The sequence below is a fragment of the Dipodomys merriami genome, unplaced genomic scaffold (genome assembly GCF_024711535.1).
Source record: "Dipodomys merriami isolate MVZ:Mamm:240054 unplaced genomic scaffold, mDipMer1.0.p SCAF_706, whole genome shotgun sequence".
Lineage (NCBI taxonomy): Eukaryota > Metazoa > Chordata > Mammalia > Rodentia > Heteromyidae > Dipodomys > Dipodomys merriami.
The window spans coordinates 436,455-447,711 of record NW_027206298.1 but is presented as its reverse complement, the minus strand read 5'-3'; the positions used below and the strand labels follow the sequence as shown (position 1 = coordinate 447,711).

General features: G+C 36.4%; 1 pseudogene; it reads right to left on the bottom strand.

The window, feature by feature from the left end:
* Positions 1–3,483: 3,483 nt before the first annotated feature.
* LOC138817925 (zinc finger protein 717-like) lies at positions 3,484–5,527 on the bottom strand (annotated as a pseudogene).
* Between the last annotated feature and the right edge of the window lie 5,730 nt (positions 5,528–11,257).

Here is an 11,257-nt window from a genome sequence, read left to right as displayed (position 1 = left end):
TTTGCCAATCAACAACATCTCCACATCAACAAGCTACAGAGTAGTCCCAGAACAACCTAGAGGATAATGCTCAAGATACTTTAATAGCATGGCTGGTCTATATGCTGAATGAAAAATTGAACACCTTTCATAGGGCTATAAGAGAACATGATGAGGCCAACCAGAAGCTAATAGATGACTTCATGGCCTCCAAAAATTAAAGGTTAAAGGAACACCAGCAGAGGCAAAAAAAACTATAATGAAAAGATAGAAACCCAGTTAAAGTAGTAGAAAGAGAAGTCTGAAAGCTAATTCCAGGAGGTAAGGCAATCTATTCAAGAATTAAAAGAAAACCTTAATAAGAGCTAGCCATCATTAAGAAACACCAGCATGAAGGAAGGGAAATAAACAGTAAAGTAAAAATCCTTGAAAGCAGAATGGAGAAGGCAGAAGAAAGACTCTCAGAGGCAGAAGACAGTTTAGATTCCATAGAGAATGAGGACACAGATATTCATAACAAAACCAAGAATCATGACAGATTACTGCAGGAAATACTGGATACATTCAAAAAGAGATAATTAAGTATACAAGTGGGCCGGGAGAAGGCAGCCAATGGAGTAGGAAATATATTCAGCAGAATCCTAGCAGAGAACTTCCCAAATATACAAAATAGGCCCCTTCAGATACAAGATTTTGGGACCCCAAATAGAGTAGACAAGAACAAATCATCTCACCACCATACGATAATCCATACCAGATCAATATCAACTATGGAAAGAATTCTCACAAATGCCAGAAAGAAGTGAATAATTACATATAAAAGTAACTGAATCACAATTACTTCAGACTTCTCAGCAGACACCATAAAAGCAAGGATGGCCTGGAAAGAGGTATGCCATGCCCTAAAGACAAATAACTACCAACCAAGAATAATCTACATAACTAAGCTTTCATGCACAGCAGAAGGACAATAAAAACCTTCTAGAGCAAGGAAAATCTGAAGCAATATTTCGCTACCAAACCAGCTCTACAAAAATCCTCAAAGCCGTTCTACACAAAGTGCCGCTACCGCCTCGACCAGCAAGGAAGACGCGACACCGGACTCTTCTCTCTGCAGTTTATTCAGGACCTTTTAGTAATCTTCTGACCCCAACCCCGGGGAGAAGTCCCCACAGCCTTAAGTACCCACTGGGTAGCCAACCCTGATACGCCACGTGGGAACCACCAATAGGTTCAGGTGCGCGAAAGCAAGCCAGATTCTTTGCCTTAGCCATATAAGGAGTTGTTTACCACAGAGAGCACTCACCATCGGGAAGGCGGAGGGTGGAAGCCGGCGCCATCTTCCAGGTGCGGCCTCTCACAGCTCTCTACAGTTCCCCCTTTTTTGTTTAAAGAACACAGATGAGAACAGAGGTCTGATCCCTGTTGTGCAATGCAAGGACTGCATACAAGCCTTCTCCCAGAGGGTACCTTCTCTAGGGATGTATAGCATGATGTAGTGTCCCCTATCCTGGACAGGTAAGGGGGGGGATGTTTATAGGACTCAAAAAACATCTAAGGAAATTTATTGTGAAAGCCACCTTCATGCCCCCCCTCTTCACTGGGCTTCCCTCAGAGCACCTGGACCAATTCTTTCCAACCAGACACCCCTGTCATGTGACACCAGGCAGCCCACAACGATCATTTTTGCCTGTATTTTACCCTGCCAAATATCTAGCACAGTCCTACCTCTTTCTGCTTATCTCTATAATCACATGGATATCTGTAAGTATTCTAGCTAGCTTGTGTCCATCATTTTTTCCATGAGTCTAGTTTTTTTACTTGCTTGAGAATTAAATTTAGCAAAACCATAACTCATAATTTGTTATAGAACTAGGAATTTCGAACTAGAAAAAACAATATTCTTCTCTTGAGAAATTCATTCACCCTCCATAACAGTGAGAAATCACAGACTCTCCACAATATCCACACTAGTTTTATTACTCAGAAGAACAATAGCATGATTTACAAGTGAAAAATTCACAACAGACTCATCAGTAGTAAATAGAAAACAGCATGTAGTAAAATCATTTTGGCTTTACTCATCCAAACCCAATTGCTTCAGAATCATGTCTTCATTTTTCCACCAAAGAAACTAGAAATGGAACTGTGATTCTAGTGCTAGAATTTAGCCTTGAGAAAAAGTAGTTAAGGAATGTGGCTAGGCTTTGAGTTCAATCTACAAGACTTGTACCCACACACAAAGAAAATGTATTCCCAAATATGTATTCTTTCTGGTTTTCTGAATGTTTCATAAACTTGGGGATGAAAGATGATGAGACAGATTTTATTCTTGTGCACAATTTGTAATTAACAAAGAGTATTATCTTCCAACAGACCTTCCATTAAAAAATGAACTGGAATAGTAATAGTGTTATAATACATACATAGACCACACATATACTGGAAGACTTTTGGGGAGCAGTGGAGAAATTGATGCTCTCATGTCCTTGGATTAAAGCATGATATTTCTTCCCCATCTATCACTACCAAACCAGTCAGGATGATTTGAGTTCAATCTCAAAGGTCCAGAGCTCCTATTTCTGAGAAGTGTTTATTAAATTTCCTTGAAAATCCATTCCTCAATATAAAAGACACAAGTCAACAATTTTACTATCTTAATTCTTTGTCAAGCTTGGAAGTAATTTATACCCATCCCTTTGGTCCAACCCCTGAATAACATGAAGGGGCATACTCTACACAATGAGAGGATGAGAAATGTTGGCTCAGTGAGTGGTTTCCCCTTACACCTAGCTTAATTCTGCCATGAGGGATTTCTCTATAATTTACAGAGTTTTCTGCCAAAGGTTTCTGTATGTTGGGTTTCATTTTTGTGTGAGTGCTCTAATGCTGGCTGAAGGTTCATTTCTTCTTGAAATACGTCCTCTAATGTTCACTCCACAGTCTGTCTTGTCTCTAGGTCTCTGAAATATGTAGAGAAACCTCTGAAACTTCTGGCTAAATATTTGTCTACATTTATTATACTCATATTTTCTCTCCTTATTACGTTCTTGGAGGTGCTGAGGACTGACTTCTATTAAAATTGCATATTTGTTAGACCTGTAAGTTTTCTTTTCTCCTATGAGATTCAGTTCTCTTATAAACACTGTGCTATTCTGCCGAAGTGGGATTTTCTACATTGGTATTATTCATACCTTGTCTTTCTTGTCTGTGCTCTATAAACACTCATCCCTGCATGATTACTAAGTGAAGGACTTTTTTGATACTTGTTTCATTTTCTCCTGTGTGTTTTCCGATGAAAATTTAACTATGACTTCTCGAAAATTTCCACATTTTTTATTCATAAGATTTTTCTCCTGTGTACATTCAATTTGGAACCATGAGTTATGCCTTCTTGCTAAAAGGCTCCACATTTGCTACATTCACAAGTCTTCTATCATGTTTTTGTTCTGTCATGCAAACTTATTTTCCTTCCAGGTGAGACTTTCCATAGTTATCACATTCCTAAGGTTTCTCATGTCTGTGGATTCTCTTATGCTTCCTGAGGTATGAACTCCAGATTAAGGACTTTCCACATTTGTTACATTCATAAGGTCTCTCTCCTGTGTGTGTTCTTTGATGGACCGTAATCTTAAATACGTGACTTTAATCTTAAATAGGTCCCTCATTTGTTACACTCATAGGGTTTCTCTCCTGTGTGTGTTCTCTGATGAACAGTAAGTTTTGAATTACATGTGAAAGATTTTTCACACACATTACATTCATAAGGTTTCTCCCCAGTATGTTTTCTTTGATGGACAGTAAGGTGTGATTTTAATTTGAAATACTTTCCACATTTGTTACATTCATAAGGTTTCTCTCCTGTGTGTGTTCTCTGAGGGAGAGTAAGGTGAAACTTCTGTCTGAAATACTTTCCACATTTGTTACATTCATAAGGTTTCTCTCCTGTGTGTGTTCTCTGATGAACAGTAAGGTCTGACTTACTGGTGAAAGACTTTTCACACACATTACATTCATAAGGTTTCTCTCCTGTGTGTGTTCTCTGATGGAGAGTAAGGTGAAACTTCTGTCTGAAATACTTTCCACATTTGTCACATTCATAAGGTTTCTCTCCTGTGTGTGTTCTCTGATGAACAGTAAGGTCTGAGTTATGGGTGAAAGACTTTTCACACACATTACATTCATAAGGTTTCTCTCCTGTGTGTGTTCTCTGATGAACAGTAAGGATTGACTTACGGGTGAAAGACTTTTCACACACATTACATTCATAAGGTTTCTCCCCTGTATGTTTTCTTTGATGAACAGTAAGGTGTGATTTTAATCTGAAATACTTTCCACATTTGTTACATTCATAAGGTTTCTCTCCTGTGTGTGTTCTCTGATGAACAGTAAGGTCTGACTTATGGGTGAAAGACTTTTCACACACATTACATTCATAAGGTTTCTCCCCTGTATGTTTTCTTTGATGAACAGTAAGGCGTGATTTTAATCTGAAATACTTTCCACATTTGTTACATTCATAAGGTTTATCTCCTGTGTGTGTTCTCTGATGAACAGTAAGGTGTGACTTACAGGTGAAAGACTTTTCACACACATTACATTCATAAGGTTTCTCTCCTGTATGAGTTCTCTGATGAACAGTAAGGTCTGACTTCTGTCTGAAATAATTTCCACATTTGTCACATTCATAAGATTTCTCTCCTGTGTATGTTCTCTGATGCAAAGTGATGTATGACTTCATTCTAAATGATTTTCCACATTTGTTGCATTCGTCAAACTTCAGTTCTTTGTCAGTTCTGTGATGCCTTCTGAGACCTGACTTTTGAGTGGAAAATTTCCTACGTTCTTTGTATTCATAGGGTTTCAATTCTGCTGTTGTTTTAGGGTGGTCAGAATTTAGTTCTGACTTCTTAAAGATAGATTTTGCAAATCGCTTATACACATCAGGCTTCTCTGGATATTTCCTCTCAGGTTTTGTAAGGTATAAATCCTTACTGAATGATTTCTCACATTCACTACTTCTATACGGATTCTCTCCTGTGTCTCTTTTCTGATGCATAGTGACTGGAAACCTCCCTCCCTGACAAAGTTCTTGGGCAAGAAGAGCAGACTTATCATATTCTTCTCTGTATTCATTATGGTTAGAGGCAGGATCTCTGACACAAAACCAATTATGGGGAAAGAATATCATATCTGAATTTAATATCTTCTCTCCTCCATATTCAAAATATGGACCATCATAATTTTGACTAAAAGCCTCTGAATATCTAAGTGATTGTTTAACTACAGGAGAAACACCAGACATATATGCAGCCGGCATCTTACCAGGCTCACTGTAGTGGAGCATGTTCTGACACTGAATGAACTCGTCTGTCGTCATCCTTAAGGAGTTCTCATCATTCCTATTCAGATATGGCTTCTGTTTTGAGGTCAAGTTAGAATTCGTCACTAATCTCACTCTTTGCTCTATTGTGTTAATATTTGTGACAGCTACGCCATGCAGACATTCATCTGAACCTTCCTGGTAAGTTTTTATCACATGCTCCATTTTTTGAACATCTAAAATGAGTCATATAAAGGAGAAAAAACATAAATAAGATCCAAATACTCCTTAATGTAAAGGTAAAGACATTTTTCCATCTTAACTCTTACATATTTTAAAATATTAAAATAGGAATTAATTTATGAGAAATAAATTTCTTTCACCACAATGTATTGATTAAGAAAGTAATACTCTTCCTTACACCCTTACACCTGGGAAGAACTCCAGGCCTAGTGTTGTCCTTCAGCTCTTCAGCTCAATGCTAGCTCTCTACCACTTGAGCCAAAGCACCACTCCCATTTTTTTCTGCTTATGTGGTGCTGAAGAATCGAACCCAGAGCCTTATGCATGCAAGGCAAACACACTAACACTGGTCTACTATAATCAAGAACTCTAATAACAACAGATGCTGGAGGGGATATAGACAGAAGGGAACACTACTGCATTGTTGGGAGTGTAAACTTGTTCAACTACTTTGGAAAATAGAATGGAGGCTCCTCAAAAGACTCCACATAGAGCTCCCCTATGACCTAGCAATCCCATTTCTGTGCATTTACCCAAATGATCTTAAACAAGACCATACTAAGGGTATGCTGAGCAGCACAACTATGTTTATTGCAGCATTGTTTACCATAGCTAAGATAAGGAAGCAACACAAATGCCCCTCAGTAGATGAATGGATCAAGAAAATGTGGTATATATACATAATGGAATTCCATGCATTCATCGGAAAGAATGATCTGGCTCCATTTGTTTGGAAATGGAAAGACTTGGAAAAATTATATTGAGTGAAGAAAGCCAGGCCCAAAGAAATATGGGTCCCATGGTTCCCCTTATTTGCAATAACTAGTATATATCTGAGACAAGCAGAAACGGTCAATAAGTTGATGTTAGGCAAAACGAACCCCAAGATAAGGACTCAAATGCTTTTTTTTTTTCTTTCTTGCTATTGTTTCTAACATATATATATTTCTTTGTTGCCTTATATGTCCCTCACCCATGGTATAACCCCTGTTTTTACTGTATTTGATGTAGATATAATTTGTGGAGGGGAGGGTGGACCCATTTCAACAATGAGATGTACAAGATGTTATGTCGAAAAATGAACTTTACAACTTTGGCTGGGGGCGGGGACTGGAGAGGAATGATGGGAAGGTATGATAACGGGAAACAAAGGGGGAGGCAACAATGCTTGATAAGAAATGTACTCATTAACTTGCCCATGTGATTATAACCCCTCTGTACAGTATTTTCACAATAAAAAAAAGAGTAACACTGACAGTTTATGATGGAAAATGTTTTTCTGTGTTTCAGATTTTTCTTCTTTTTGATGTCAGAGGAATTATTTACACAATCACGAAACTATTTACTGCTAGCTTTTTAACCTGTATAATTTAATATGTAGCATTCTTCGTTTTTTTCCCAAAAAATTGCTTTGTTTGATCTTAGGGGAATAGATACTTTGTATTGTTTATTTTCTTAAAATAATTTATATGTCTACTTTACTTCTCAAACATTAGGAGAACATTAGTTTCTAACTTTGGAGATTGTACGTTTTTTATACAAACTTTTTCCTTTCACCTGAGAATAAAGTTTATTTCCACATTTCTTCAGTTATAAGTTCTCACTGTGAATTATTTTAAGTATCTTTAGAAATTTTCAAATGTGTTTCCCTCCATCTTAGACAGAATCTCATCAGACTTTTAAACCCTCAGACTCATGAACTAAAGCCACATCAGCTCACCACCTAGGTAATCATTCTCTCTAGACTGAAAGCTTTGGTTCTGTATCCTGGCCTCTACACTCCTTATCCTTATCAGAGGATAGCAGCCTTGGCATATTCATTTGCTATACCTGCCTACTACTAGTTTCAAAGAAAACTAAATCTCATTTTTCACATTTCTAATTTTCGTTTTTCAAAATAATTTCCACGAGAAAGAAATGCTAACTTTACCTTTACTGCCCTACACAGTTCAGTGTGCATCTACATGCATTTTTGATTCACAAATCTAACACAAAGATCACCTAGTCCTCTGCTACACATGGGACTCAAGGGAATTAGGAATATTATTGGTCAGTACATAGCAAGACGAGTTTACCAATTTGGTTCTGGATCCAAGATAATTTTGCAAGATGCTTTAACTCACCTAAGAAATTCTTGTCTGAGGCTTCTCTAATATATGGCTCTTCATCTTGCTCCAGCTTGACAATCAATTGAGGTTTAGGACCAGTGTGCCCTGTTAATAAGAGTAAAGACCTATTGCTCATGCTGTGTCAAAATTGTTTTAAGATTTCAGATATCATGTTAACAAGTTTTCTCCTAAATCTTCTTTCATTTCTCACTGGCTGCATGGTTGAATCTCACTGAGGTTTGAATTAATTTTGACTTGAATGAAATTCTTTTTATCAAGGTTAGCATTCTATTAGTTTGAGTCCTAGCTGCACTTCCAGTTTAAGAGTGGTTATCTTGAGGTAAGAGTCTCATGGAGACTTCACTGGCATTTTTTGCTTCAAACTGAAAGCCTCAGATTTCAGACTCCTAAGAATTACAGGCATGAACCACTACATATAGTACTAGGTTTGGATTATAAATACTCCCTCTAAATTGATTTCCAGTTCATACTTCCAATAATGATAAATAGGTGTGTATGTATGTATGTATGTATGTATGTATGTATGTATGTATATATGTATGTATGTGTTTTCTAGATTGTATATCCACCCACAATAATCACCTCAAGTTTGGGAAGACAGTCTCCTCTTTACGGAAGATAGTTTGGAACTTTTGTCAAACTGCTGATTTGGATTCTTGAACAATGAAAATAAAATTGCCTCAGAATATATATATAATTTTCCGGGCACCACTGGTTCACACCTGTAATCCTAGCTACTCAGTAGGCTGTGATCTGAGGATTGCCATACAAAGGCAGCCCTAGTAGGAAAGCTGTGAGATACTTATCTCCAATTTAACCACCAGAAAGTTTCAAAAGGCACTGATGCTCAAGTGATAGAGTGCTCACCTTGAACTGAAGAGCTGAGGCACTGTACCAACCACCAGAGGTCAAGACCTACTTAACTTTTCAAGTTAATGTGATATTTTTGGCTCACCTAAGGACACCAGCATGCTATAGGTTTCCTGCATCACATCTCTATACAGGGTCCTCTGAGAAATATCCAATTCTTGCCACTCCTCCCAGCTGAATTCCACAGCCACATCATCAAATGACACCAATTTCTGTAAGGGTGCATTCCATCAATCTCTGAGTCATGAGAACACCAAAGCTAGAATTTCATTCTTCGACATGTATGCTTTTGTATTACAGAATGTGGTTGGAACTTTCTGTGTTATTTATAAAATGAGAGAATATATAATCAAATTAGAAATATTTGCCTCCATAGTAACTTGGTAATTACACATACAAAGTTTTTCTAATACATGAGAACACATTTCTGGTTCCAGCAATAAAGACAAGAAAACAGTTCTAAGAAGCTAATAACCTAGCAAGACAACAATAAGTATGAGTAGGAGTTTGAAAGTCTGTGTTTAGCTTATTTTGGTAATATTTACTACATATCTGGGTAACAATGAGTAAATAAATATATTTTCTGCATTTTCATATTCTGCTACACTGACAATACTATTTAGATTTTCTATTAAATAGTGCTCTCATAAAGAGTCACAACATGGTCATTACATCATATGGAATACATAACACATTAACAGAGCTATGTAAAGCACTGCATTCAGGTGAATGTTAGAAGGAGTATAATTATTCAAAAAATAGTAAATGAATGATTTGGCTCTCATAAGATTTGACTTAGTTCTCCCAATAAAACATCCAATGTTAATCATTTTTGTTATTAAATTTCTAGATATAAAAGTATGGTCATAGATAGCCATATGTTTCCTTCATATGTAAAAACGAACTGCCAGCATGAACGTCTGTGAACATTGACTACTTCCTACCACAACAAATACTTACTTATTACCATAAAATGTTTCTTAATCAGCTTTGCATTTTAATAGGCCTTCATTGAAGGATGGATGTAAATGGATAGAGGCTTAAGGAACGCTCAAGATGATCCCCAAAAATGTGAAATATGACCACCACAAGAAGGATAGGGAATAAAAACTATGAATTGGGACATGATCTAAAAAATATAGTAGTTTTAAGATTTAGAATAAATTACTGCACTAATTTGTTGTAAACTGTCTAAAAGGAATGCAGTCATTCTTGACAATATCAGAGGTGAATGATGACTAACACACAAAAAGATATATATATATATATATATATATATATATATATATATATATATATATACAGTGTTTAAAGAAAATAGACTTCAATACACAATCCATTGGACAAAAGGCCTCTTCTAACAATATAGCTTGAAGGTATTCCTAGGGAAAGATAATGCATTATTAACACATGTTCATTTTAAGTGCTATAAAAATTATTCTGAGGGGCTGGGAAGGTGGCTGGCTCAGTGGTAGAGCACTTGACTTGCATGCTTGAGGCCCAGGGTTCGATTCCTCAGCACCACATAAGCAAAAAAGAAAAAAGCCAGAAGTGGCACTGTGGCTCAAGTGATAAGGGCCTAGCCTTGAGCTGAAGAGTTGAGGGAAAGGGCGCAGGCTCAGAGATCAGGCCCGACAACTGTACCAAAAAAAATTTATTCTGCATCAAGAGAAAAAAAAATTGCTAACATAGATCTACACAGAGGACAAGATTATTAAAAAGCTAAATGTGTAGTTAAAGGAATGGTACATGTGTAGGTAAAAGAATGTATAGAAAACATTTTATGTAATTTCTCTTGTGAAAAGAAAACTTATAGTACCATATTCATAATTCATAAGGAATGCAAATTCAATATACAAACACATAAGTGTATTAAAAACAACGTTTGTGAATCCTGCATGTAGATCAATTAATTTGCCTCTCAAATAAGGGGGTCTGAGTTCAAAGAATTATTTCTACAAAAATTTAAAAGGGGAATAGAAAGGTTATACATTCCATTCAATTCCATTGAAAAGTAACTATATTATGCAATATGTTACTAGTATGATAATATTGTAAAGTTTAATGTTCCTAGTAAAAATGCATCCAGCAAGTGAATTTCCTTTGTGTTCCCAACAAAGAAGCATAGAGGGTAGAAAGTTCATTTTCTTGCAGTTCTAAAGAATAACAATTTTCCTGCACATTTTACTTCTGCTGAAGCTCTATGCTTCAGACAGAGTATGGCCTTTGTTCTTTACATGAAATGTCTGCTTATTTTTGTATGAAGAATATTAATAAGACCCTTTGTAAAAACCTTGCTGTCCTTGCATATTTTGAGTATACAAATTCAATGGAACATAGAAACAAATCTTTGAAAAAGTAGGACAACTCTATTAAGCATGCAGTCTTATTTTTATCCTAAGAACAATGCAGTATAACAACTATTTACATCAGATTTAATTTGTAATGTTATCAGAGGTAATTCACAGTGTACAGGACAATGCCTGCAGCTTATATGAGAGGTGATTTACGGTGAATTTGAGGTGTGTGCAGGTTACATAGAAGCGAAATAAGAAATAAATATCAGATGAGACAAACAGATATTAAATAGCAAAATGTCCATCAAAATAAGACCATATTTATATTGTAAAATATAGTAAATATATAAGGCACTGTCTGACATGAACAGAAGAAAGAAAACTTAATGAGCAATCCAAAGTCATGGACTAGAGAG